The sequence below is a fragment of the Mirounga leonina genome, unplaced genomic scaffold (genome assembly GCF_011800145.1).
Source record: "Mirounga leonina isolate KUSES-001 unplaced genomic scaffold, KU_Mleo_1.0 Mir_101664, whole genome shotgun sequence".
Lineage (NCBI taxonomy): Eukaryota > Metazoa > Chordata > Mammalia > Carnivora > Phocidae > Mirounga > Mirounga leonina.
The window spans coordinates 4,362,648-4,389,514 of NW_023270175.1; the positions used below are offsets into that span (position 1 = coordinate 4,362,648).

Genomic DNA, 26,867 nt, shown 5'->3' on the forward strand with positions numbered 1-26,867 from the left:
GCCTTCGGCTCAGGTCATGATCCCAGGGTCCTGGGATTGAGTCCCACAACCAGCTCCTGGCTCAGTGGGGAGCCTGCTTCTCCCTCTCCCTCTGCCTCTCCCACTGCTCATGCTCTCTCTCTCTGTATCTCTGTGTCTCAAATGAATAAATAAAATCTTTAAAAAAAAAAAGATTCTCTCTCTCCCTCTGCCCCTCCCCTCACCCTCTCTTTCTAAAAAATAAAATAAAACTTGTTGTTTCTTTAAAAAATGCCATAAATTTATTACATGCATGTTGTATTATATATGTACATATATAGTAATATATATTAGTATACCTATTTTTTTTATAACTTATTCAGTTAAAAAGTCCGAATGAAGGCATGGGACCTCTGACACAAAGCTCTGAGATCACAGCCGTCCAACATTGCTGGTCTACACCTTGGCATGAGCATATATATCTATTGCGTTCCTAACAATGCCTCTTCCGCCCTGACTGAGAAACACCAGAAATAAGACCAGCCACCGTGCTGACCAACACACAAAGCTCCCAGTGACAACATCCCTTTGGAAGAAAGAACTATGGGAAGCGCGTTTTTCCCATTAACACATCCAGCTCCCTGGCGCTCCGTTCTGCGGCTGTGTGGCAGTCACTCAGACAAAGGGCCTGCTGGAAAATCAGTTACATCATCGGCTTCAGCTCTGACAGATTTGCCGGGAGCAGCATGATTAACATCTCCACAGAACCAGAGAATGGGCAGGGCTCACTCAAGCTACATTATGTTACTCTTCCCCCTAACGAAAATCCCATTAAATTGGACAATTATCCCCGCCCCATTCGAGGGGGCTGCTTATGCCCATCAGAGTTCATTTTCTTCCTAAGTAAGGCAGAATCACACAGAGCCATCTTACCCTTCAGTCTCCCCTATTGGGCCACTCATTTCGAACAGCCTTCCCTCAAAGGAGAGATGACACTAGTTGGTTGGCAAAGGAAAAAGAGTGGCAAGCTCTAGGCAGGGCAGCAGATGGGTGTCTAGAAGTAAACTCTGTCGCTGAGCCTTAAGAGGAAGTGTTGGTGACAGCTGAAAACAGAACAGTATTTCTTTTATCACCATGAGGAAACCTATGAATGACTGGTAAATCAATTTCAAAGTTTTGGAAGCTCAGTTCAGCAGGCAGGCAGCAAGGAGAGGGGGAACGAGTTGGGGAGGGCTGCTGAGCCTTCAAGCTCAGTGACTCCTTTGGAATCTCAGATTGCCAGGCTTTTTTAAAATCCTGTGAAGGCTATTAGGGACCCTTCCACCAGGGAAGGGAACGAGCTGGCAATTCAGCTAAACAAGGGCCTGGGGTTATGATGGAGTCAGTAATCAAGGGATTCTTTCCAATAGAGGAAAGCTGATAACACAATGCGATGAAATGAGTTTCTCTGTTAGGAAGGTCAATGTTCCATTATCACAACACCCATGGAGTTAATGTCCCCAGAGTAATCACTACTATTATTTAATGCTATCAGCTACTGGACTTGTGGGCAAAACAAAGCAAAGCCGGCCTTTCTATCATTATCCTTCTAGCCCCAGAGGGTCTGAGCATCCCATTTGGTATAGAGCTGTAGGAACAGAGGAAACAAGTTCAAGCCACGTGAAATCCCTTCCCTGGTTCCTGAGTCCATAGAAGAGACAAGATAATTGTGTGAATATTAACCAGCAATGACCTGCCCAGTCCTTTAGGAGATTTTGCCTGTGTGGATACTTTGACTCTCAACCTAAGGAGTCAAATATCTTAGGGATTGCTCTGGTCCTCATTTAGGGTTATTGGTACACACACACAAAAAATGGTGTTTGCTGAGCCAAGAAATGGGAAGAATTGGTTGTATTTATTCCTGTTTCTAGGAATAATTGCAGTTCCTGGGACACATCTGTCAGATATGCTAAGACCTAACATTACATAGCATCAACTCCTGGCCAACAAGAGTCTGATCCACCATGCATGGCCCAAATGAATCCAGGTCCCCTCAGAAGTGGAGTAAAATCTTTTTAAAAAATGACTAATAATTTTACTAGATGCCCTTTTTGAATGCCTACTCTGCACCAGGCACTTTATAACAGCTATATCTAATTATCACAAGAACTTTGTGAAGTAGGGAGTGTCTGGCATATAGTAACTACTCGATAAATAGTGCCTATCACTATATCCCTGTTACAGATGACAAAACTGAGGCTCAAAGAGGATGATTAACCTACATGAGTCACAATTTATAATTACATGTGACAGTTTAAAGTGATCTGGAATTGGATATATTCCTCCCTTGTTCTCTTCTAGCAAACCCAGGCTCCTTAGAGCGATAGCTATGGGCTCCCTGCATCTACCCTTTTCCTACTTGGATCCTCTAAGTGATTGTTGAGTCCCTAAAATTACAGACCTTCCTTGACGTACAATGGTGTTATGTATGTCTTGATAAGCCTATTGTAAGTTGAAAATATCTATTGTAAGTAAAAAATGCAGTTAATACATCTAACCTACTGAACATCATAATTTAGCCTAGCCTACCTTAATTGCGCTCAGAACTCTTAAATCAGCCTACAGTTAGGCAAAACCATCTAATACAAGGATTATTTTATAATAAAGTGTTGAATATCTCATGTAATTGATTGAATCTGTACCAAAACTGAAAAACAGAACAGTTGCAAATATATAGGTAGTACCCTCATGCTTCATATGGCTGACTAGGAGCATCACAAGAGAGTATTGTACCACATATTGCTAGCCTGGGAAAAGATCAAAATTTAAAACAAGAAGTACAGTTTCTACTGAACACATATCACTTACAGTTGTAAAGTCAAAAAATCATAAATCAAACCATTGTAATTTGAGGCCATCTGTAACTGAAATTTGAGAGTAGGCACCCATGCAGATGAACACATAAAAGTTTGCTCCAAAAGTTATTAAAGTAGAGCTCATGCCATAATGAGAACCCCAAAGGAGATCAAGAAAACCGAGGCTCAGTATACAAGGCGGGAAGGAGTGTCAGAGTTAAGCTAATCCGTTCTAATTATCTGGGTCCTGCTATCCACCTACTTGAGCATAGCCCAGAGTAGATTTAAAAAGCTTTCTGTGAGTAGCCTAGGCAGCACTCTTGGGTTTTCTTGCCCCTATGGTTGCTTGACACTTAAGATGATTTGTGAGTCCTACTGTAGGCCCTTGACTGACATCCATCATATCTTAGTATTCTCCCCACTCATTCATAATTACAGGGTCGCATGTGGAGAATGATTCATTGCTTTTAAGTAAACACACACTTTACATACTGCCCTCTGCGTCAGAATAAAATATAATTACCCAAGCTAGGAGCACCTTTCTTTGCTAGTCCACTAGGAAAACACCAGAGGAAAGGCACTAGCCTATAAAACAACATAATCGCCCTGGTCACCTTAACTAAGTTGCATAATGTGATTACCATAGTCATTAGGTTATCAGTGGGAGATGAAACAGAGGTCAGACTACTACAACAATCCAACTTCCTCTCCTTTTGCGGACATTTCCCACAAAGACTTCCAAGGTTAGGCTCAACAACCACATTCAGCACCATGGACAACACCACAGGATGCCACTTATTGTGAGAAACCGGCTACAGGGCACATTAGCTCCCTGAGTTTCTCCTCTTGATTCTGCTTCCCTCCCTTTGTAATCAGATATTTATGAAGACAGTGGGGTGGGGTTCTATACTGTTCTATAGGAAGAACCAGGAATGGGGCAGGGGAGGGGCTTTGGGAAACAGGGTTTTAAGAAAAAATTCACCTGGAGGGCTTGCTAAAACTGATTGCAAGGCCCTAACCCCAGAGTTTCTGCTTCAGAAGGTGTGTGTGGTGTGTGGGCCTGGTAATCTGCATCTCTAACATAATCTCAGGTGATGCTGATGCTGCTGATGGAGGAGGGGGCACACTTTGAAAATTATGCTCTAATACACCCTGTTGAGGGTATAGAAAAGGCAACTAGGGCCAAAACTAGCAATGACTTGTCCAGTACTCCCTACTCCATACTCCATCCATCCATCTATCCATCCAGTCCTACATCCCAGGCCTCCTGATTTCCAGTCATGTGTTTCTATCCCAGAGCACCACACCCAGGTTTAGTCACTAGACTAGCATCTGATGGATAACTATAAGGAAAGGTGACAACAACAGAAATGGGGTCAGCCTTTTCTTTGTGTGACTCTATACAAAACTGCCTCCAACTTGAGCTTCTAGCATACCAAGCCAGGGCTGAGGTTTAATCCTCCATGACAGTGCCAGAATTGGGTCCATCCCCATCTCTACTACTCTGTTCATATCCATCCCACACAAAATTCACAGCAAATTGATTGTAAACTAAGTAGGGCTGCCAGACTTAGCAAACACAAATTCCAGATGCCCAGTTCCATTTCAATTTCTCATCATTTATCTGCAACTCAGATTTAACTGGGTGTCCTTTACTTAAATCCGGTGATTCTAATCCTAGGAATTTGCTGGTCAATGTGAAGAAAGGGAGTTAACTTCTTAGCTCATGGTTCAACTATGCCCTCCCCTGCCCAGATGCTAAAGAGGCTAACAAACACCTGACCCCTTTACCACCCTCCTCCACCTGCAGCCTGCCAGCCTTGTTGTTGTTGTGGCTCTATTGAGCCAGAGTAGAAAGGCTGTGATTTGAAGAGCAGCAAAAAAGCAGCAGCAGCTGAGCTAGTATCCTCCAGCATTTCTCATTTCTATGAAAAGTTTGATTCTGGTTCCATGTCCTGTGATTAACCAAAACAAGAGGAAGACAAATAAAAATTCTGTACAGCTGTTTCACACTGACAGACCTGACCTACCCAGCTGAGAGTTCTTTGTGCTGGGAAATTGTTACCTAGCAACCAAGCCTTGCAGCTGCCAGACTCCAAACACTGAAAGCATGACTTACAGAAAAGAAGCCAGGAGAAGAAGGGTGGGGTGGGGACTGCATCAATCTGAGCTTTGTCTTGGGGTCTAATACTATATTCCAGTAAGAGACGATAAGCAGGAATTGAAGCCCCCTGCCTGTTTTGATTCAATTGCCAAATCAGGCTGGTTGGGCTCAGCTTCCTGTCACCTCCACCTGCTCTAGCAATCACCCCTGGGTGTGAAAATGGTAGGGTTGAGGGAGGAGTGGGACTGAAGATGCTTCCCAGAGATGTCAAATATTCTGTGCGATGCACATGGCTTTTATTCTTTGATAATGTAGCTCGTCTTTAATCTTCAATACACATCTTCAATAATTGGGTATTTCTTTGCTCCTCCTTCCCTCTCTCTCCTCCCCCTCCTCCTCTACCTCTTCTCCTTCCTCCCTGGTTCTTCTTCTGCTTCTTTTCTCTCTCTCTCTCTCTCTCTCTCTATCTATAGATATCTATCTCTGTCCCTCTTTCTCTTTCTCTCACTTTTAAAAAATACAGATGGAGGGTCCTACCATCTGTATTTTTTGATGCCCCAGGTGTTAAGCACTTCCCAATGTTTCAAAAGGTGAAAGATTAGCTCAGTGGATTTCAAACAGTAGCACTTACGTGAATCATCTAACAGAGTCCTGAGCCCCACCCACTAGCAAATCTGTTTTAGTAAGTTTGGGGTGGGGTCCAGGAAATCTGCATTTCTAACAACCTCCCCATAAGCATGGGGTCTATGTGCAACACTGCAAAATATTGGTTGATAGTATCTTTTGTCATAAAGTGTTCTTAAAATTTTTTATGTAATCAAATAATATTCTTCATACCACACCACCAGTTTCTCCTAACAGATAACTGTCTTCCAACTTCATATGCCCAATTAAGTAGTGGCCCAGTTTCTTCTCTGGGCAGGAAGAGCCTCTTCAGGGGGCATTACTAGCTTGCTCTACTATATCCACAGTTGTCTGTCTAGTAAGCATCCATTTTGTCTCCATCTCCAAGTCCACTGACTTGAAATGAGGTTGGAATTGACTGTACTGCCCATTTAGAGACTTCATGTTGGTTACACTTGGGTTATTCAGCCCACAGGCCTTTAAGCTACAGCAAATGCACAAATTCAGATGCAAAACAAAGAGGTCACCCCCTAACTCCATCTTGGCTGCCCAATCCCATTCTCACAGCAAGTTTGTGTAGTAGTTTTCTATTGTGATATAACCAATTTAGCAGCTTAAAACAACAGCCATCATCATCTCATGGTTTCCAGGGATGTGGAGTCCCTGCAGTTTCCCTGGGTCCTCTGCTCAGAGTTGTATGTGGCCGCAATCAAGGTATCAGCTATAACGCAGTTCTCACCTGGGCTCCAGGTTCTCTTCCAAGCTCATTCAGGTTGCCATCAGAATTCAGTTCCTTGTAAGACTGAGGTCCTCATTTTCTTGCCGACTGTCAGCCGGGGGCCACTCTCAGCTCCTAGAAGCCACCCGCTAACAGGCACATTCACATGGCACTCTACACCCAACCTCACAAACAGGAGAAAACTTTCCGATTTTTCCTATCTCTGATCTCCAGTCCTTATGTAATAGTTTTACTTCAATTCTGTTATTCTATATTTAGAGATTTTGTTTTAAAATTTAAAACAAGGAAGCATCGCAAGCTGTGATACACAATTTTTTGGTTGATAGGTGTACATTGTAATTTATACATGAACTATATTGCTAAATTTGAATATCTTTAAAATAGAAACGTTAGGGGCGCCTGGGTGGTTCAGTCAGTTAAGCATCTGACTCTTGATCTCGGCTCAGGTCATGATTTTGGGGTCGGGAGATCAAGCCCCATGTCGGGCTCCATGCTGGGCTTGGAGCCTGCTTGGGATTCTTTCGCTCCCTCTCCCTCTGCCCCCCCCACCCTCTCTCTCCCTCTAAAAAACATTTTAAAAAATTTAAAAATAGAAACTTAAAAAAGATAAGAGCTTTGCATAGCTATAATTCACATATCATATAATTCATCCATTTAAAGTGTCCAATTCATTGGGTTTTTAGTATATTCACAGAAGTGTGCAACTTTCACCACAGCAATTTTAGGACATTCTCATCACCCCCAAAAGAAACCCCATCCTTTTAGTAAGGTTTTTACAGGGGTGTTAGGGAAGAATGCAGAAATGCCCTCGAGACACCAGCAGGCAGCCATTCGTTCTGTCTCTTATATGAAGAAGACAACTCTGTCCAGGGGCGCCTGGGTGGCTCAGTTGGTTAAGCGACTGCCTTCGGCTCAGGTCATGATCCTGGAGTCCCGGGATCGAGTCCCGCATCGGGCTCCCTGCTCAGCAGGGAGTCTGCTTCTCCCTCTGACCTTCCTCCTTCTCATGCTCTCTGTCTCTCATTCTCTCTCTCTCAAATAAATAAATAAAATCTTAAAAAAAAAAAAAAAAGAAGACAACTCTGTCCAGAACATATCTCAAAAACATCTCCTTTAGAAAACAAGCTTATTTCCCAGAGTCCAGAGTCTCTCATGTTCATCTCCCTCTCTGATTTCTTACCACTCAGTTTTCCCCTCTGGATTCCAGGAAACAAACTGAGGGTTACAGAAGAGAGGGGGTGGGGGGAGTTGGGGTAACAAGGTGGTGGGTATTAAGGAGGGCATGTGTTGTGATGAACACTGGGTGTTATACGCAACTAATGAGTCATTGAATACTACATCAAAAACTAATGATGAACATAATGAACTAACTGAACATAATAAAAAAAAGAAAACAAGCATATTTGATCCTTCAGTTTTGTCTGCTCAAGGAAAATATTTCATGCTCTAGCTATTGATTTGCAAATAGGAAATGTCTATGTTTAGAGGTAAGTCCTAGTAACTGTGGTAGTCCAAAGGTGAAACTCCCCAACATCTACTTAACTCTAAAAATTAGGCTATGTGTCAAAAAAAACAAAATTCAACAGCAGAGAAGAGGCCTCCAGTTTCAGCTTGCACTAAAAGATATAAGTTCTTATTTATAATCCATTCTAAAGGACTTTTGGCAATGCAAGAATATTATTCTGGTTTCCTAATGTAACTATCTAATGCAAGCCTTTGATTCTTGAAATGTACATGTAATCCAACTGCCTGCCAGCAGTTGATAAGGCTCCTGATAGATAGAAATTCAAAACAGAATTTAGCTATGTCTCTCTGATGGGCTGTATGTTTTAACTCAAGCAGATGAGTCAAAGCCAGACAGGTTTTAAGATTTTGAAAGAGGGCTTCAGTTGGTTTCACATCTGTGCTTGCAGTAACCTTATTAGCACGTAAGGAATATCTGAAAGGACCTTTACTTGATCAGTCAGCATGGAATGGGAGAGAGAGCATTGACCTGGGAGTTAAAAGATCTGTATTCTATTTATGCCCCTGCCACTGATCAGTCCTGTGACGTTGGGTGAGTCCCTTCACTTCCCTGGACACCAGATTCTGCATCTGTCATATGGAGATAATCACATCCACCTAGGTTATCTTACAGGGTTGTGGTGACAATCAAAACGGGTAATAGAAGTGAAAGAACTTCTCAGGGTGCCTGGGTGGCTCAGTCGGTTAGGTGTCTGCCTCCAGCTCAGTTCATGATCCTGGAGTGCTGGGATTGAGCCCCGCATCGAGCTCCATGCTGAGCATGGAGTCTGCTTCTCCCTCTCCCTCTGTCCCTCCCCTGCTCATTCTCTCTCTCTCAAATAAAATCTTTAAAAAAAAGAAGTGAAAGAATTTCTAAAAGCATGAAGTGCATATGTAAAATATTTTATTTAAATAAATTGAAATATTAAAAATTAAATATTAGAAAACAAATCTTTTCTTCTAATCAAATATTTTTATTACTACTCCACTCACTTCTTTCAGCTTTCACCAGTGGAATGTCTGCTAAAGCTCAAGGACCATTGAGAACTTTTATGAATGCAAGATGTTAAAAAAGGGGGGGGGGCAGATTTGATCAGAACCGTAACTCATATTTGCAATGTACCTCATAGTTCACAGAGCACTTTCACACACACTACCTCATTTAAGATCTGTAACAGCCTTGTTCATTAGGCAAAGCAACAGTGAATTCCTCAAGGACACAGAATGTATCTTACTCATCTTAATATATTCCCAACACCTAATGAAATGCCCGGCAAAACAAATGTTTGTTGAATTGTTGTATATGATTTCTATTCCCATTTTATAGTTGAAAAAACTAAGGTCCAGAGACAGAGCTGAGATTTGAACTTTTTCAAATCCACTGCACCGCTCTCCTGAACCTTATTACTAGTGTTATGTATAGCTGTGGTTCTCAGACTCTGACAAACATCACCCACAAGGATTGTTGGGACCCAGATTGCTTTGGATTCAGTAGACAGAGTGTGAACCAAGAATCTGTATTTCTATCAAGTCCCCAGGTGACACTGATATTGCTGGCCCAGGGACCACATGCTGAGAACCACTACCTTGTAGCTTGGTTTGGTCTTCTGACCAGCAGCATCAGCACCACTTGGGAACTTGTTAGAAATGCAAAATCTTGTATAAATTAAAGTTTGAGGAGCACCACAGAACAATGAGTCTGGAGTTTTCGTGACCTGGCTGTTCATCAGAATCATTTGGGGGAGCTTCAAAATATATATAGTCTCAGGTTTCTCCCCGGGAAATTCCAGTTCCCAGGTGAGTCTGATGCATGGCCCATTTTGGGAAACAAAACATTGCTCTGGACTAGTCATATCCCAACATATTTTTTTTTAGAGAGGGGCGGGGGGTGGGGCAGAGAGAGAGGGATAGAGAGAGAGAGAGAATCCCATGCAGGCTTCACACCCAGCACGGGCCCAACATGGGGCTCGATTTCACAACCCCCAGATCACAACCTGAGCCGAAATCAAGACTCAGATGCTAAACCGACTGACCATCCAGGCGCCCCATCCCAACATATTTTTATTTCAACTGCCCCACCTTCTCTACCCTCACCCCCACATCTTATTCTCCCAGCGATTTCCCCAAGGGGTAAATGACTCCAGCAGAGAAGCATTTTACTAGCTTCCAAAAGGCCTTTAGCAATGGGTAGTTGCTCAGATACATGGCTTAAGCATTGCTTTTGAAAAAAATAATATTCTAGATCCTGGGGTAAGCCGAAAGATCAAAGGAGTGTAAGACAGGATCTACTGGGGAGATAGACCTAACACATTAAAATAATTACAAAACAGTGATGGATAAACTCTCTGGCATTCTCAGTATAATAGATATTGAAACAAGGTAAGTGAATTGGAGTAGTCCAGAAAGCTTCCCTAAACAGGAGGGCAGTGGGCCTGCATAACAAATGATCTTGCATTTTTATCACTTTTTTCTCAGGAAATAATACAATAGTCTCTTAGATAAAGAATAAACATATGTCAAAAACAGGGGCTAAATGGGGGAACTAGAACATGCTCTTTACACCCAACTTCACAGTCTTGTTTGGAAGGACCAATGACAAAGAGTGGATCTGATAAATAAGGAAAGGGCAGGAATGGGGAAATGGATCTTGAATGGAAATCACCCTGGCTTTTCATCCTCTACAAAGCGAAGCATCTTCAAGTTCAATGCAAGCCAAAGTCCCTCAAGCAAAGAGCAAGAAGGCTCTTCTAAGCAAAAATGCCTGATAGCACGCTAAAATTACCAAACCTAATCCCTCTGCCTCCAGGCATGACCACACCCCAAACAGATGACATGGGCTAGAAATATGCTAGAACTATGCTAAACAACACTTCCTGCTAAGGCTCCATGTGCTCCTACATTTACAAAATGCTTATGTTTCTTCTTGAGAAAATGTGAATTTTTAGGGCAATGTAGGCCACCTTTATTTACCAAGAAGGCAAACCAATAATCCATATCTTAGCTTTCGGAATGGGACATTTACTCATTTGCTAACTCAGGGAGACTTGGAAAATAAAAAAGGATGCAAGTTTCATCCATTGTCCTTCTAGTGTAATTTCATAATGAAGAGACTGTTTTGCCTGGTTGCCAATTAATACTTTCTTTTTCTGTTGATATGATAATCTCTTACAAATGAATGATGTTTTATATTATACAGAGCACTTTCACAGATATTTTGATACCTAAGGTCCCTTTAGCTCTAAAATGCTATAGTCTTATATTATCCTTCTAATGGTCCCGTGAGGTAGGTTGAACAAAGTTCCTCAACCTGCTCTGGGCCTCAGTTTATCTGTCTATAAAATGAAAGGGCTGTGCTAAAACAATGGTTTTCAACTTTGGCTGAACACTGACTTGCCTAGGGAGATTTTGAAAATACTGAAACAGATGCCTGGGCCCAGTTCCAAAGATTTTTCACGTAATCGGTATGGGAATAGGCCTGAACACTGGGCCTCTGAAAGTTCTCCAAGTGTTTCTAATGGGTATCCAGGACTGAAACCCAGCAGACCAAATGAGGTGTAAGGTCTCTCCCATCTCTTAGATTCTGAATCTAGATGTCATTTGCACTTTATGGATGAGGGAACTGAGGCACAGAGAGCTTAATGACTTAATTTCCTTTGTATTCCAAAGGAAATGTACAAGTCAGTTGTAAGGTAGTAGATAGAGCCTATGTCTTTCTACTCCAAAGCTCAGACCTCTGTTTCAGACAACTTTGAGTCTGCTTAATGTCCAAAACCTGTATGGTCCTTAACCCTGACTTTGCCCTGTGTATCTTTTATGTACAGAAATCCAGCATTTCAGAAATATCATTCTTGAGCTTCTTCTGTTGAGTTCACTATACCCTCTCCTCCATTAGAAGACTTTCCCAAATTAGCATCCACATAGCCCTGATCTAAGTATGCATGCCTTCCTTTAGTACTTACTACTCACTAAGCCATCCTCCACTCATTCATTCATCCAACCTATGTATTGGATGCATACCATATTCTAGGCACTGTTCTAGGTCCTGAGGACACGTCCATGAACAAGCAATGCCTCTGCCCCCAACAGATGTTTGCATGTTACTCTACAAGATTAAAGAATTTATTCTAGGTATGGCATATGTCTTCCTAACTAGATTATAAGCACCTCAAGACTAGATACTCTTTTTCCTGGTACTTATTTAAAGTACCCCAAAGTGCCTTGTATAATACCAATAACAGATGTCTCTAGTGATTATAGAGAACTCTCACAATCAGTTATCCTTAACAGAAACTACTATTAAGAAAAACACTGATAAATTATAAAGATTGGGCATTTTGTTTATTCTGTATGTTATAATGAAAACTTACTGATATCTGGGATTCTTGCCAGTGGGGAGTCATTTCTAGACATCAACAGGAAGCAGTTTAAGCTAGCCTATTTGGGATCTTCCAGATTTGAGTTATGGAATCATAGAACTTTACATATACACAGCACTAAAGTGCATACAATGTTTGCTTTGTGGAAAGGAACTCTTAATCTACTCTATGAAAGTAGAAACCAATATCCAATGAGGGGCAGTGGTTTACTCTACATTACCCAGCTACTCAGTGGCAGAGCAAGAGTCTCTAGGTCCCTTGCCCAAGGGTCTTCTCCATTATTCCTGCCTCTATCTCAGAGGTTAGCAAACATTTTCTGTAAAGGACCATGCCTTCAGACTCCAGACTGAAACATTAACTCTTCTCTGGGTCTCTTGACCACCAACCTGCCTGCATAGTTCAGATTTGCAAGGCCCCACAATCACCTGGGCCAAGAGGGGGGAGAGAGAGAGAGAGAGAGAGAGAGATGATAGATATCTGTCCTTTTGCCTGTTTCTCTGAAGAACACTGGCTAACACAGGCCATATGATAAATATATAGGGCTTTGTGATCCCAAATGGTCTCTGTTGCATATTTTTCTTCTTCTTTTTTAGACCTATACATAGTTTTCTGACCCTTGATCTATTGTATTATGAGTAATGGAAAATCAAATTCTCCTTTGTATTCCAAAGGAAAGTTTCTTAGAGACTGCAAACTCTGATCAACCTTAATTCTTTCTAATTATATTTCACTCTTGCTTTGTATCCCCACTAGTTCTGCCTTTGTGTGAAGATTTCCAGGGTCTGTATCTTTGCATTTATGGTGTATGTGTTACATACACAAACCCAGCTACCCCACACCGTTCTGTTCTACTTCAGGCTAGGACTTGACAAGGGCAAGGGCAGTATGGAGAAGATGTTGTCATCCTTGAAAGCCACATTCAGCTGGGGGGAAGGAAACATATTGATTTAAACAGATTTTTTGCTTTACAAGAAGGGAGGGACAGAGATTGCTCAATCTGACCTCAAGGTCTCGGCCAGGTCCCTGAGGAGTAACCAAACCCCATACCACTCAGTGAACTGAGCCAAAGCCAGGACTGTTAAGCCAAGTGGTGGGGCGGGGGAGGCTGGGAATGTTTTAGCCTGCCCAGTGACTGACAGCTATTTCCCCTGGAGTCAGAGTCCTAGCCCTTAGACCCAGTTGGAGGACAATCCAAAAGCGGGGGTAGTAAACCCCAGGAGAGGGACCCTCTAAATTCTTTTTTATTTTTATTTTTATTTTTTTAAATTTTATTATGTTATGTTAGTCACCATACAATACATCATTAGTTTTTAAATTCTTACTTTCTACATCAGATCATACCCAATTCCAGCCACCACCAACTTCCAAGTGAGGCTTAGTGGTAGACCTTTAGTCAACAGACTCTTTAGCAGCCAACATAACAGCAGCAGGTGAATTCTGAACCCCATTCCGGGGTGGGTGGCTTTTGCTGAAGAAGATTATGGTTGGGGTTGAGATAGAGGTGTCTATATTACCTGTCACTAAAAATAGACATGGATTAAAACCAGCCCCCACCCTGATTCCTCTGGATGAGCTGCAGTAATCTATCTCATTGCTAATCAGCTTCCACACCCCCTTTCCCTCAGCTGCAATTTCAGCCTGGAAATGAATGATACCATTCATCAATCCCAGAAGTCTCTCCTCAAAGATGATGAGGAAGCGGGTCCCTCTTGCCAACTCTGAGTCCACCAAGCCAGAGGAAATCCTGACTACTGATGGCGTTTTATCATGCCTTTTACCGGGGGTGAAATATGTTGGAACCAAACTCAGGGTCCTACTTGCTACTTCTCAACTAGTCATTGGGAGGTCTAAGTAACTACTGCTCTCTTGATCTGAATCCTGTGTCACAGCATTCTTATTCACAGCTTGGCTCACATGAGCTCACAACCAGCCCAGGAAACAGCCCAGTATATCCACTGCAGATTATCCATTAGGTACAGAGGCAGAGGACCTGGGGCCCACCGTACCTTTATGGACCCATGAAAATGACTTCATTTCTTTTTTTTTTTTTTAAAGATTTTATTTATTTATTTGAGAGAGAGAGAATGAGAGAGCATGAGGGGGGGGGAGGGTCCGAGGGAGAAGCAGACTCCTCGCTGAACAAGGAGCCCGATGCGGGACTCGATCCCGGGACTCCAGAATCATGACCTGAGCCGAAGGCAGTCGCTTAACCAACTGAGCCACCCAGGTGCCCATGACTTCATTTCTTTTAAAATCAGAAAAAAAACACTTTAGGTTGAAGAAAATGTTTAAATGTATAACGTTAATATATTCCTCTTTATACCAACACACTGGAAATTATTATTATTATTATTAATATTATTATTTTAGTGGAGGAAAGGGTCCACAAAGGCAAAAGTACCTAGGGCCTACAAAAGTCATGATGCATCTGTAAGTGTATCAACTATTCCTGAAGATCCAAAATCTAAAGGGTAGGATGGCCCATTTGTGAACCCAAACTTCTTTTAATCAGGGGAGCCCCTGGGAAAGCACAAATATCAATTCCCAGCAGGCGTCAAGCCAAACACTTGGGAACTGCAAGCAAGGCAAGGCTCCATCCTCTTTGCAAACAGCAAGAGGAAGTTCACCTATCAACTGCCGTATTAAATAAACTGTAGAGTCAGAGACTGCCAGAGGGAAGCTTTTTATCAAGGCTGTAATGTCTCTGGTGAGTAAGACCAGAAATGTCCTGACATAAATATTTATATACGACTTCATCAGATGAGACAGCCAATACTTAAAAGAAACAGGGGCACAGGCGTGCATATGTGGACACAAAGAGACTTCAGTAGGTACTGGTCTCTGGCCCAAAACCTCTTGCAAGGGATATTATCATGCTGGGGGAGCCATTCAGACCCCTAGGGTCTGCCAAATTGTTGCCAGCTGGAGAAGCATGGACTTGGTGCAAAAGAAAGTACGCAGTCTACATCTATGGCAAACACTACTTATGGCAGTTAAATCTAATTAGTAAACCCGTCTCTGATTCCTCCAGTGAGACAGCACAGCATGGGGTAGTGGGAGGAGTGCTGGTTTCTCTAGGACCAAATCTATTGCGAAGGTTCTAAACCCGGCAATGCATCTCGCGTTCCTGCCTCCTTACCACTGTGGTTGGAGAAGCCCAACTTTAATGCCCGTAAGCAAAAGGATTCTCTTAATCTCTTACAACTTTTGGGGGGGGGGACTCTTAAAACATCTGCTAGAGAAATCTCCCCTCCTGATCAGTTTCCCCTTTTCTCTCTAGAGTCTGTATAAGGATAGACACTCTCAAGCCCTACCCTGACCACAGATGAATAGATGTTACCTTGGTGGTGATTGTCGATACTCTAGCAACAAAGCCCCTTTTGCCCCAGTTTATCACCCCTGTCAAAATGTAATGGTGCCTGTTTTCTTTCCATTTAATTATTCCTTTGGGCCTTGAAGGGTTTTTTTCTTTTCAGGATTTTCTAATTAAAATGCAAATAAAAACCTGAGGCAGAGGGCAATGATTCCCAAAGTGCATTCTACCATATGGTCAGTTTTGTTTTTGTTTTTGTTTTTTTAAAAGGTTTAGTGTTCAAACAAGTTTGGGGAACACTGGACTACAAAAAATCAATCGGGTTTCTTTACAGAGGGCTTATGGGAGGTTTTTTTCCTAAGCGGGGAATATACTATGCAATATTACTAAACTTATTTGATCAAAGAACATTTGATTGGACTAGTATTACATATAACACAGTTTGGGAAATGTGCTCTAAACTGATAGGATCTAACATGATAGTGAGGATTGATTTGTTAGAGCCTTACCAATTGAATCCGTAAGCTGAGATCAAGGCTCTGAGAAAATCAGACCCCAAAAAAGAACTGATTTATCTGGGTATGAAGCTTTAAGTTGTAATGTAGGATGGAGCACAATTGGACAAATGACTAGCTCTGCATAGTAAAATGCATATATGACATAAGCTATTTCAGAAAGGCATTTTAGCAACCATGTCTAACACAAGAGCTAGTGGAGAGTAAGGCCCTAGGAAGATGGGACACTGGACAGGCAAGTTATGATAGATCTGGAGCATGGGGAGTGGCCAAGAGACATCAAATCCCACAGCCTGACCCAGTCATGACTATCTGTTTGGTTGCCTCTGAGGGTCCTCCTGAGCCAGCCCCTGCCTTCTGATCTATTTCTGGAAATAATGACAGGCAATCAAATAACCTGGATTTGATTGGCTTCATAGCCTAAATATTCACCTGAAATAGACCTTGTCTGCCACATTTGAAACAGCTGCACATTCCTGCCTCAAACTGTTCTCCTAACCTCTCTGGACCTATCTTTATCTAGCTCTCCATGGCTCTAACAGTTCCTGGGCTTCTCCTCCTACCCATCCCTTTAAAGCAAATATCCCCCCTCGTCTTCTCCTGTAGCAACTTCACATATGAACCCTTGGTGAGCTCATCTACTTGCGTGAATTTTACTTCCATTGTTTGCAAATTACTCTCAAATCTAGTATCTCCATCCCAGACCTGTCTCCTGAGTTTTAGACTCATGTATACCACTACCTTCTGGAGACTCCACTTAGATGTAGCAAGGCATTCCAACTTCAATATATCTAAACTCTGCTTCTTACCCTGGATTTCCCCACCTCAGTGAATGGCCCTATCATTCACCCATACATGTCAGTCATAAACCTCAGTGTCGCGTAAATCCTCCCCCTCCCTTGCTTGTGGTAAGCAGAATTCTAAGAACAATCCTTGCCTTTGTATAATCTCCTCCCCTTGACTGTGGTAGGAACCTGTGAGTATATCATTCCTATAATTATGTTATGTTACATGGCAAAAGGGACTTTTCAGATGTAATTAAGGTTAGTAATCAGTCGACTTTGGGTCAATCAAAAGAAAAATCATCCGGGTGAGAGCAATTTAATCACATGAGCCCTTTAAAAGCAGAAAGTTTGCTCTGGTGCAAAAGGGGAAGTTAGATTCTAAGCATGAGAAGGATTTGCTATACCCTTGTTGGCTTGAAGATGGAGAGAACTATGTGAGAAGGATGTGAGTAGCTTCTAGAGGCTGGAAATGGCTCCCAGCTGACAACCAGCAAGGAAATGGGGACCTCAGACCAACAGATCTAAGGAGCTTAATTCTGACAAAAACCTGAATGAACCTGGAACTGGATTCACCCCAGAACCTCCAGATAAAAGCTTAGCCTGTCTGATACCTTGATTTCAGTTTTGTGAGACCCTAATCAGAGAACCCAGTCAAGTCTGCTTTAACTCTGACCTACAGAACTGTGAGATAATAAATGGATGCTGTTCTAAGCTACTATGTTTGTGATAATTTATTACATAGCAGTAGAAAACTAATATGTACCCAAATTCAATTAATCACAAAGCTCTCCAGTTTCTACCTCCCAAATATTTCTTGAATCTGTTCTCTCTCTTTCTATGTCCATTACTACTGCCTGAGTTTGGATCCTTCCATTCTCCTTCCTGTACTATACCACACAGCCTCCTACTTGGCCTCCCTACTGGCCTTGTCTTCCTCAAATCCAAAACAACAGAGTGACTTACCCAAACTGCAAATCTGATTATGTTATTCTTCTGCTTAAAATCCTTCAGTGGCGGGGTGCCTGGGTGGCTCAGCTAGTTAAGTGTCTGACTTCTGGCTCAGGTCATGATCTCAGGGCCCTGGGATTGAGCCCAGGGTCTGGTTCCCACTCAGCAGGGAGTCTGCTTCTCCCTCTCCCTCTGCCCTTTCCCCCCACTCGTGTTCTCTCTCTCTCTCAAATAAATCAATAAAATGAATGAATGAATGAATGAATGAATAAATGAATGAATAAATAAATAAATAAATAAAATCCTTCAGTGGCTTCTAGCCCTACAGGATAACATCCAAGCTCCATAACATAGTTTCCAAGGTTGTTCCTGGATCTTACCCTTGCTTTCCTCTCAGCTGTATCTTCTGCCACATATGCCTTGCTCTTTATTCTGTAACACAGGGTTTCTCAACCATAGCACTACTGACCTTTTGGGTCAGATCATTCTTTGTTATGGAGAGCTGTTCTGTACACTGTAAGATACTTAGCAACATCCCTGGCCCCTACGAACTAGTTGTCGCTAACACCCCACCCCAATTCATGACATCCAAAAATGTCTCTAGACATTGCCAAATGCCCCCTGTGGAGAAAACTGCCCTGGTTGAAGACCATGAGGGACCTGCTGTGGTTCCCTACACTCAAGCGGGCTTTTTTCAGGAGCTAATATCACAATATCTGGCAAGGGTAAGGTTTATGGTATCAAGAATAAAAGTATTCTAAATCTAGGAAAAATAGATAGACTGGCATTCTGGAATCCCATGTGATATACCTTTTTAAAGTTAAGTAACTTTGGTGGTTTGGGGGTAGTCTGTGACTCTTGGTACTAGGAGTCCCTTCTGTTTAGAAGACATCTTTGATTCTGGAGAATTAGAACGGCCAGGAAGGGACTAAGATAAAAAGTAAAAGGAAATGACTTCTTTGTATTTACTCTAACTTTAAGAAAACTTATGAAAGAGACGTTCATGGTTCCTTCTATATTGTTTAGGCAAGAAGTGTGGGCCAAATCATTACACAGAAAGAAGAGTGAATTTGTTTGAAGCATCCCTTGAGGAACATGTTTTAGGAACATGGGCTTGGTGGTTAGGGGACAGGAGAAACCCCAACACCTAATAATTCCATTACTAGGTATATATTTGAGAGAAATGAACATATATGTCCACACAAAAAGTTATACACAAATGTTCATAGCAGCATTATTAATAATAGCCCAAAGATGGAAACACCTCAAATATCCATCAACAAGTGAACGGATAAATAAAATGCAGTAAATCCATACAATGGAATATTATTCATTCATAAAAAGGAATGAAGTCCGGATACATGCTACAACATGGCTGGGCCCTGAAAACATATGCTGAGTGAAAGAAGCCAGTCACAAAAAAACTACATATTGCATGACTTATTTATATTAAATGTCCAGAAGAGGAAAATCTAGAGATATAGAAAATAGATTAGAGGTTGCTTAGGGCTAGGGGGGGATATGGGATAGGCGGTGGTAGCTATAAGGTACAGGATTTTTTTTAGATGATAAAAATGTTTTAAAATTAACTGGTGTTGGTTGTACATATCTATGAATATATTAAAAATCATGAATTGTACACTTTGAATGGGTGAAGTCTATGGTATGTAAATTATATCTCAATTAAGCTAGTAACCCAAGCAATTCAGGGCCTTTCCCTACATCCGCTGCCCCAGTTGTGCTTAGCACCATCCTAAAGAAATAGGACATGGGACAAGCAAGTCTGGTTGGGTCTGGGATGATAACATCAGTAGTCTAGAGCATGGCGGGAGGCACTGCCAAGGAACAATGGTTCCTTTTAACTTCTTGGGTTTTTTTCTACTTAGTGAGGCTTAGCCAGCCTCATTGCTACAGCAGTGGCCTTGAAGTGAGTTAGTATTTCAGAGCATCTATATAGGAGAAACTTCCATGCCGTTAGTTTACATCCACAGTTCTTGGAAGTTCTAGAAAACTTCAGAGTATTTGGCTGCTAACTTTTGATGCAGGGTACCCCCCTGATATGAGAATATGGGCCACTGCTATTTCTAGGCATCATATTAAATTCAAATTTAAAAAAACTGTCTTCTCTTTTCAACAAATGGTGCTGGAAAAATTAGATATACATTTGCTCCTAACATACACACCAAAAATGAACCTTGACCCTTACCTCACACCATACACAAAACTGAACTCAAAATGGATCAGATACTTAAATATAAGAGATAAAACCATAAAACTTCTAGAAGAAAACCTGGGAGAAAATTTTGAGGGCCCTGTGTTAGATAATGAGTTATTAGCTATGATACCAATGCATACTACACAAAAGAAAAATTAATAAATTAGACTTCATCAAAATGAAACAAATGCTCTTGATAAGTTAAGAGAGTCATTCAAAAGATAAAAAGACATACTACAGACTGGGAGAACACATTTACAAATTGCATATGTGATAAAGGACTTGTATCCAGAATATATGAAGAATTCTTATAACTCAATAATAAGGAAACAGATAACTCAACTTAAAAATGGGCAAAAGATCTAAATAGACATTTTTCCAAAGAAGACATACAAATGTCCAATAAGCATGTGAAAACATATTTGATATCATTAGTTATTAGGGAAATTCAAATGAAAACCACAATGAGATACCCCTTCACACCCACTAGGATGACCCTAGTAAAGAGGCAGACAATAACCAGTGTTGTTGGCAAGGATGTGGAGAAACTGGAATTCTCATTCATTGCTGATAGGGATGTAAAATGGTGATGCTACTTTAGAAAACATTTTGGCAGTTTCTTAAAATTTTAAACATACAACCCAGTAATAACACTCCTAGGTATTTACCAAAGATAAATGAAGGCCACATAAAAAGCTGAACATGAATGTTCACAGCAGCATTATTCATAATAACCAGAAGTGGAAACAACCCAAATGGCCATCAACTAATGAATTAATAAATACCATGGGATATATTCATACAATGGAATATTATTCAGCCATAACAAGGAATGGAGTACTGCTATGATATGACATAATGAAACTTGAAAAAATGCTGAGAAGTAAACCACAATAAATCACTTAATTGTATGATTCCATTTATATTAAATGTCCAGAATGAGCAATCTGCAGAGATAGAAAGTAGATAAGAGATTGACTAGGGATGGGACAATTGGGGATTGGAGCATGATGTCCACAGTGTGTGTGTGTGTGTGTGTGTGTGTGGTGATGAGATGAAACTGTTCTAAAATTGACTGTGATGATGGATGCTTAACTCTGTGAATATGCTAAAAAGCCACTGGATTATACACTTAAAATGCATAAATTATACGATATTGGAATTATATCTCAGTAAGCCTATTTTCAATGCTATATTTTGTGACAATGCTTTTCTTGCCACTTTGAGGGAATGACAACAATGAGAAGGATGAAAAGAGTGAAGGACAAGAGGCTAGTTACTTCAATGGCTGGTCATAGAACAGTCTGCATCCCTGGATCAATCCCCACTTGATGATCCTCTTCAGTTTATTCAAGAAATAGCTCTGACGCTAACTTTCCCTATTGGCAGAGATCCTTCCCAGCATTGAAAATGGCACCACGGTGGTGGAGACACCTTAATAATGGGACTGTCAAATGCCTGTCACAATTTTGGCAGGCTGGCTTTTAGCTTGTTTTGTTTTATGATTCCTCCACACTCTACTCCTCATGTCATCCACTGGAAAGAAAAAGAGGTCAAAGCAAAATTATAAGTTTGAAAATATTCCTTGGTCATGCCATCACAGAAATCGCAAGAAAGATTGGAACATAAGAACAGGGCAAATTCTATAGGGAACATCCTAGGAAACAACATACCCACCCAGGTGAGTACCACATCACATTGGAGATCCTGGGAGCACAAAGAATTGGAGGGCATTGAGAAGCCTAGTGGCTTGGTGAAAAATATCTAGATGGAAACAACACCGTGAGTTAAATACTCTGTTCTAATGGAGCTAGAAGTACTCTTAAAGGTCGTGTATTATCTCAAAACCTAAGGCCCGGAGAAGAGATGTGATTGGCCCCATATCACATAGTGGGAAACTGAGTGACTGCTAGAACTCAGGTCTCTGAATCTCAGTTTAGGGCTCTTTCCATAGGCCGAATGTTGGATATCAACAGACTAGTCAGTGTGGGAGACTGGAATTTTATGCCAAAGCTTTTGAAGGAAATGGCCAAGCTCCACCTCTTCACTGCTCAGAGCCAAGAGCATCTCATCAATAAAACTCTAAGAGGATAAATTACTGAAGAAATAACCAATTGCCAGGCTACGCTTAGTCCTTTCTTTCCCGAAGGATGGCATATTTGATGTTTGGCTACTTCCATCACAGGCCCTCTTTTAAAGTACGGAATCTACTTCAGTGTGAGGCAACTTGAAGTATGCACTACATATGGCAAGGTAGTTTGCAAACTGTCTCCTTTCAAAGAGCCCGGGCCTGGCTTCCCATCTTTGCTCTTTTCCACTTCATGCTCAAGCCAATCTTCTCAAAGCCTGTCTCCAGGAATTGAATCTCTGGAAGATTGGGGAAGGGGGGATCTTTTGGTAAGACAAACATCACCTTTCCAGCCTTGATTGGCTCAAGAGAAGATCAATGGTAAATGACCTCCCTCATGGGGCATAATTTATGGCCACGTGGCCTTTTCTATTGAGCCCAATGTTGGCTGAATAGGGCATAACACTAGGAGGGAGGGAGAGGTTGGCTGTGGGAGAGCTGGAGGCCAGGGAATATAAGTAAGACCAGATGTGGCTGGAGGGGGCAGAGATGACTGGCGGGGGCGGGGGGGGGCAGGGGAGAGAAAAACTGCCTACACAGGCAAAGTAAAGACACATTCACCTTGGTAAATGCACTCAACATTTTCAAGGTTAAATCCAACTTGTCTTCCTGTATTTCCTGTGATTGCCTTTGTGCTTGCAGCACCCAGTTATTTAGTAGAGCAAGATGGAGCAAGTTTTTTCTGGAATACTTAACAGCCGCTCAAACATCCTCTGTGCTCTCATTTTTCCTATTTCATCAACTTGTGGTTCAAGCATTTCTTAAAACTCCTGTTCTAGCTTCCAAGGCTATGGGTAATCTTGGAATCAGCTTAAAACCCTTTCATGCTATTCTGAGACCTACAATTCCCAGCCCAAGTAGTTGGTACTACAAAGACAGAGACAGAGAAATGAAATAAATTCAACCAATTGAAAACTGGCCTAACAAAGCTAACACACATACTAATAGCCATACTTATCCCTTAGGCATGTGTCTTGAGGCAATGATAAATCTTTGACTGCACAGACCTTGGATGTGGACAAAACTGAGACCAGAGATGCCAATAAGTGTGGCATGAATATGGATGGTGTGTGGACCAGCTGCACCCCTGTTTAAGATGCCAAAAAGCTCCGAGTCTATTATTAAGGCTCTGCATCTCTAATGCAAGCACCATGCTCTGTGCTTTATAGAAATGAATTTAAGTTTAGACTATGGAGCTACTCCTACCAAGTGAACCAGAAATTTGGGTTCTAGTTTTTAGGCACCCAATGATCTTTAAGCATAAATGTGTGGCTTGCTTATAGAAATTAATATTTGGATGATTTTGTCAACACACTGCAACAACCACTCCAGGTGCTAAAGAATCAAGAGAACAATCTCACTGGAGAGTTAACTAATATGCATCATCATCTAACCCTTCATATCTTCCCTGATCTCCTACAAATTCATTACAGCCCACCAGAGTAGCAAGGGCCCTGCCAGCCACTCCTTATTTCATTAGCAACTTCTTACTGAGGTGAGGAATAAATTGGGACCCCTTTGTACTAATGATGGTTAGTTTCCCTGTCTACACAGACCACAAGTCTCTCAGAGGCAATGGGTGAGGAAATCTTTCTTCCATACTGGCAAAACTTAAGCCCTAAAAAGATCAAGCACTCCAAAAGCCATCCAAACAAAATAAAACCAGAGAGAGATGACAGCCTTGTCTGCAGATTTCCTGTCAATCCGAGTAAGCCAGTCAATCAAATGGTACACACAAGGACAGAAGCAACAGTAAATCTGGAATCATCAACTGGGCTGTTTTAACTGATCATTATTCAAACAATGTGGGAGAAAACCACGTGGTTTTTATCTATTGGAGATCCAGTCAGAGCAAGGCCAAAACCAAGTGATGGTCTTGATTTCATGATTAAAATGTTCCATAACAAAGAGCCTTGACCATGCATTGTCCTTTCTGCCTGGTGCCACATTTAGCCAAAGACAGACATGGAATATCCAAGCAGGTCCAAGCCATCGCAACACATGTGCCTTCAGCCTTCATGGAGGAAGATCATATTCCCAAGCAGTAAGAACACCCACCAGTAATCAAAGTGACTGACAGGTGTTAACATCAGAGCTATCATCACCAGAATTGGGGAATGGGCTGGGCTCCAAAATTTTGAGTTTGGCTGACTTTCAGTATACTCAGCACCTATTTTGTAATTAGTAGATTTGTCCCTGTACCCCCAAATTTTGTTATTTAATGTCCTTGCTGTAACCGCACAACAATGTTTGATTTGTGGGTTACCCCATGCATACCAACCTTACCAGTGAGGTTAGGGTAGTTAGTGCCTAATCATTCAGCATCTTCTGTAAACAGCATTTTCTCATGCGCTCTGCAGAATATATATATGTATATTCCATAAAAAATGTTTGTGGTTAAATAAAATTGGGAAATCCTGGGTCTAAATTAAATGGGTTTCCTTCCTGCAGGACTTCTCAGAACATTTAATGTGCCAACGAGCACTGTGAATCTCTAAGAAAGGCATATAATTTGCAGCACTTCACCACATTATTTGACTACAGAACCCTTTTATGAAAAGCTGCTGGGGAGCAGGAGATGGGGACAATTTTTAGAATATACTTTGGGAAATGTTGTCTTAAAAGTCTGCCCTCCAGGACCTCCAAGTAAATAACAAATAGGAAGGAGCTCCCCAGGTGGAATACACACTCCTTTGGAAGCCTCCTATCTTTTTCTGATAGACTAAAGATAGTGTTTGGGGCACCGAGAGCAGAGGGCTTCTCAGGACATCTCAGAACATCTACCTGAACCATGTGAGAATCTCTTTATGTCAGTCCATTCAATCAACAATCATTTATAGAGATTCCACAACATATCAGGAACTGAACATTTAAAAAAAAAAAAAGGTTAAGATTGCTTTAGCTTTGCACGGTGAAGACAGAGAAGTTTCCAGAGATAATATGATATTTGAAACAGGCCTTAAAAGATAACCCCCAGGGGTCCAAGTAGGCAGAGGGGAGACATTTTATTTTTTTAGGGGGGCTTGGGGGCAGAGGGAGAGGAAGAGGGAGAATCTTAAGCAGGCTCCATGCCCAGCGCACAGCCTGACATAGGGCTCCATCTGAGATCATGACCCAAGCCAAAATCAGGAGTCAGACTCTTAACCGACTGAGCCACCCAGGGGCCCCCAGAGGGAGACATTTTAGAGAGAATGAACTGTATAGAGAGGCTCGGATGCCTGCCAAGGCATTGTTCTGCTCCCCTGAGGCACTGTTCTGCGAAGTTTCTGTATACGCACTATGTCATACGCTGGCATTTTATACTGTGTTCCCCCAAAGAAATGGGAGCCAATGCTTGAAGGAGTTGGAAAAAACGTGCTGTTCTTCGTGGCCTGCTGTAGGATGAAAATCCACCCATCACTGGACTGGAGCTCGCTCACCTGGGAGGTAGGGGTGTTGCTTCATTTAGCATTAAGAGCAATCCCAGAATGCCAAGGTGTGGTGTATCTCCACAAAATGTTGGAAATTCATGCTAAGAATGATGGAGGTAAAGCAGAGGGGAAAGAGCTATCATTTATTGATATATATGTAAATTGTCTGGCAATTTACGTATTTTGTCTCATTTAATGATGTATGCATACATATTTACATCTTGTGTTTTAATTTACGAAGTGCTTTCATATCCATTATGTCTTTTGATCTTCAGGAGAATCCTGTGAGCATGAGTAGGGCAGGTGTGATCAGCCCCTTTGTACAGAAAAGGATAGTTAAGTGATTAGCCCAAGGTCACATAGTAAGTTGCAATATTAAGACTAGAAAGCAAGTCTTCTGATTCCCAGTCTTATGTCCTCGATTTGTGTTTGTGATGCATTACTTCAAGAGGCTGACCGTATAGAGAAGTGGACTCTTATGCCCAGTTTGAGGAGAATCTTTCTAAAACTCACAGCTTTTCAACAGTGGAATAAGCTGTCTTAATGAAATCGAAATGGTTGTAGAGTATATCCTTGCCATAGGCGGGAGATTAAATATCATGGCTTCTCAGGTCCCTGTCAATGCTAAAATCCAACGATCCTAAAATTCCTAGGTTCTATTTCTCCAAGATGAGGTTTCCAGTGATTAAGCCTGTTCCTGGGAAGCTCCTGTTTATTATATACTTGGTCCTCAGGAGAGAGATACTCTTTGAGAGATGATTGGGAGTTGGCACTTTTCCCTCTGCAGGTAAACTCATTGCTTCGGTACAACAAACACAAATCACGTAACACCAATACCTCCAGGTGTTGCTCAGATCACAAAATGAGGAACAGATAGAGGTCCCAAATTTAGAAAAGTTCCCACACACATGAGTTTGAGTTTCACCAGAAATTTAAAATCTTGAAACATACAGTATATGTCAGAAATTGTAGGAGGGGCCATAGTTCTGCATTTGAACACTCATCAGTCACTCTGATGTATAGTGAGTCTGCTTCTTTAGAATCTATCTAGTTGTTCAAACACCAAAGGTATGTTAAGGGGTAGAAAGTAGGGACTGATAATAATCCACAGTTGTCTTCTCTGATGGGGGACCAGGATTCCCTTTAAAGCCAACAGAACCAGCCACTGTACCAGTTCCTTTGGAACGTATTTTTTCATAACATTTACAGCTCCCTATGCTCAAGAGAATGGTGCATCTGTCTGACGGAGACGCCTGGCTGCATTCTTTCCCAGATATTAATATAGGTGGCACTTTAGTAGCATAACCAATGACATGAAGAACCTGATTTGGAGAGGAACAGATGGTAGCATCCTTCTTGGACTAATTTTAGGATCCTGAAATAGTCCCTTTCTCACACAAAACCATCAGTGGAAC

General features: G+C 41.6%; 1 protein-coding gene across 1 annotated transcript in view; it reads right to left on the minus strand.

Annotated features, from left to right (window-relative positions):
- The window catches only part of DCX (doublecortin), a 101,355-nt gene that overhangs the window by 63,243 nt on the left and 11,245 nt on the right, over positions 1–26,867 (minus strand). The window lies entirely within an intron of this gene.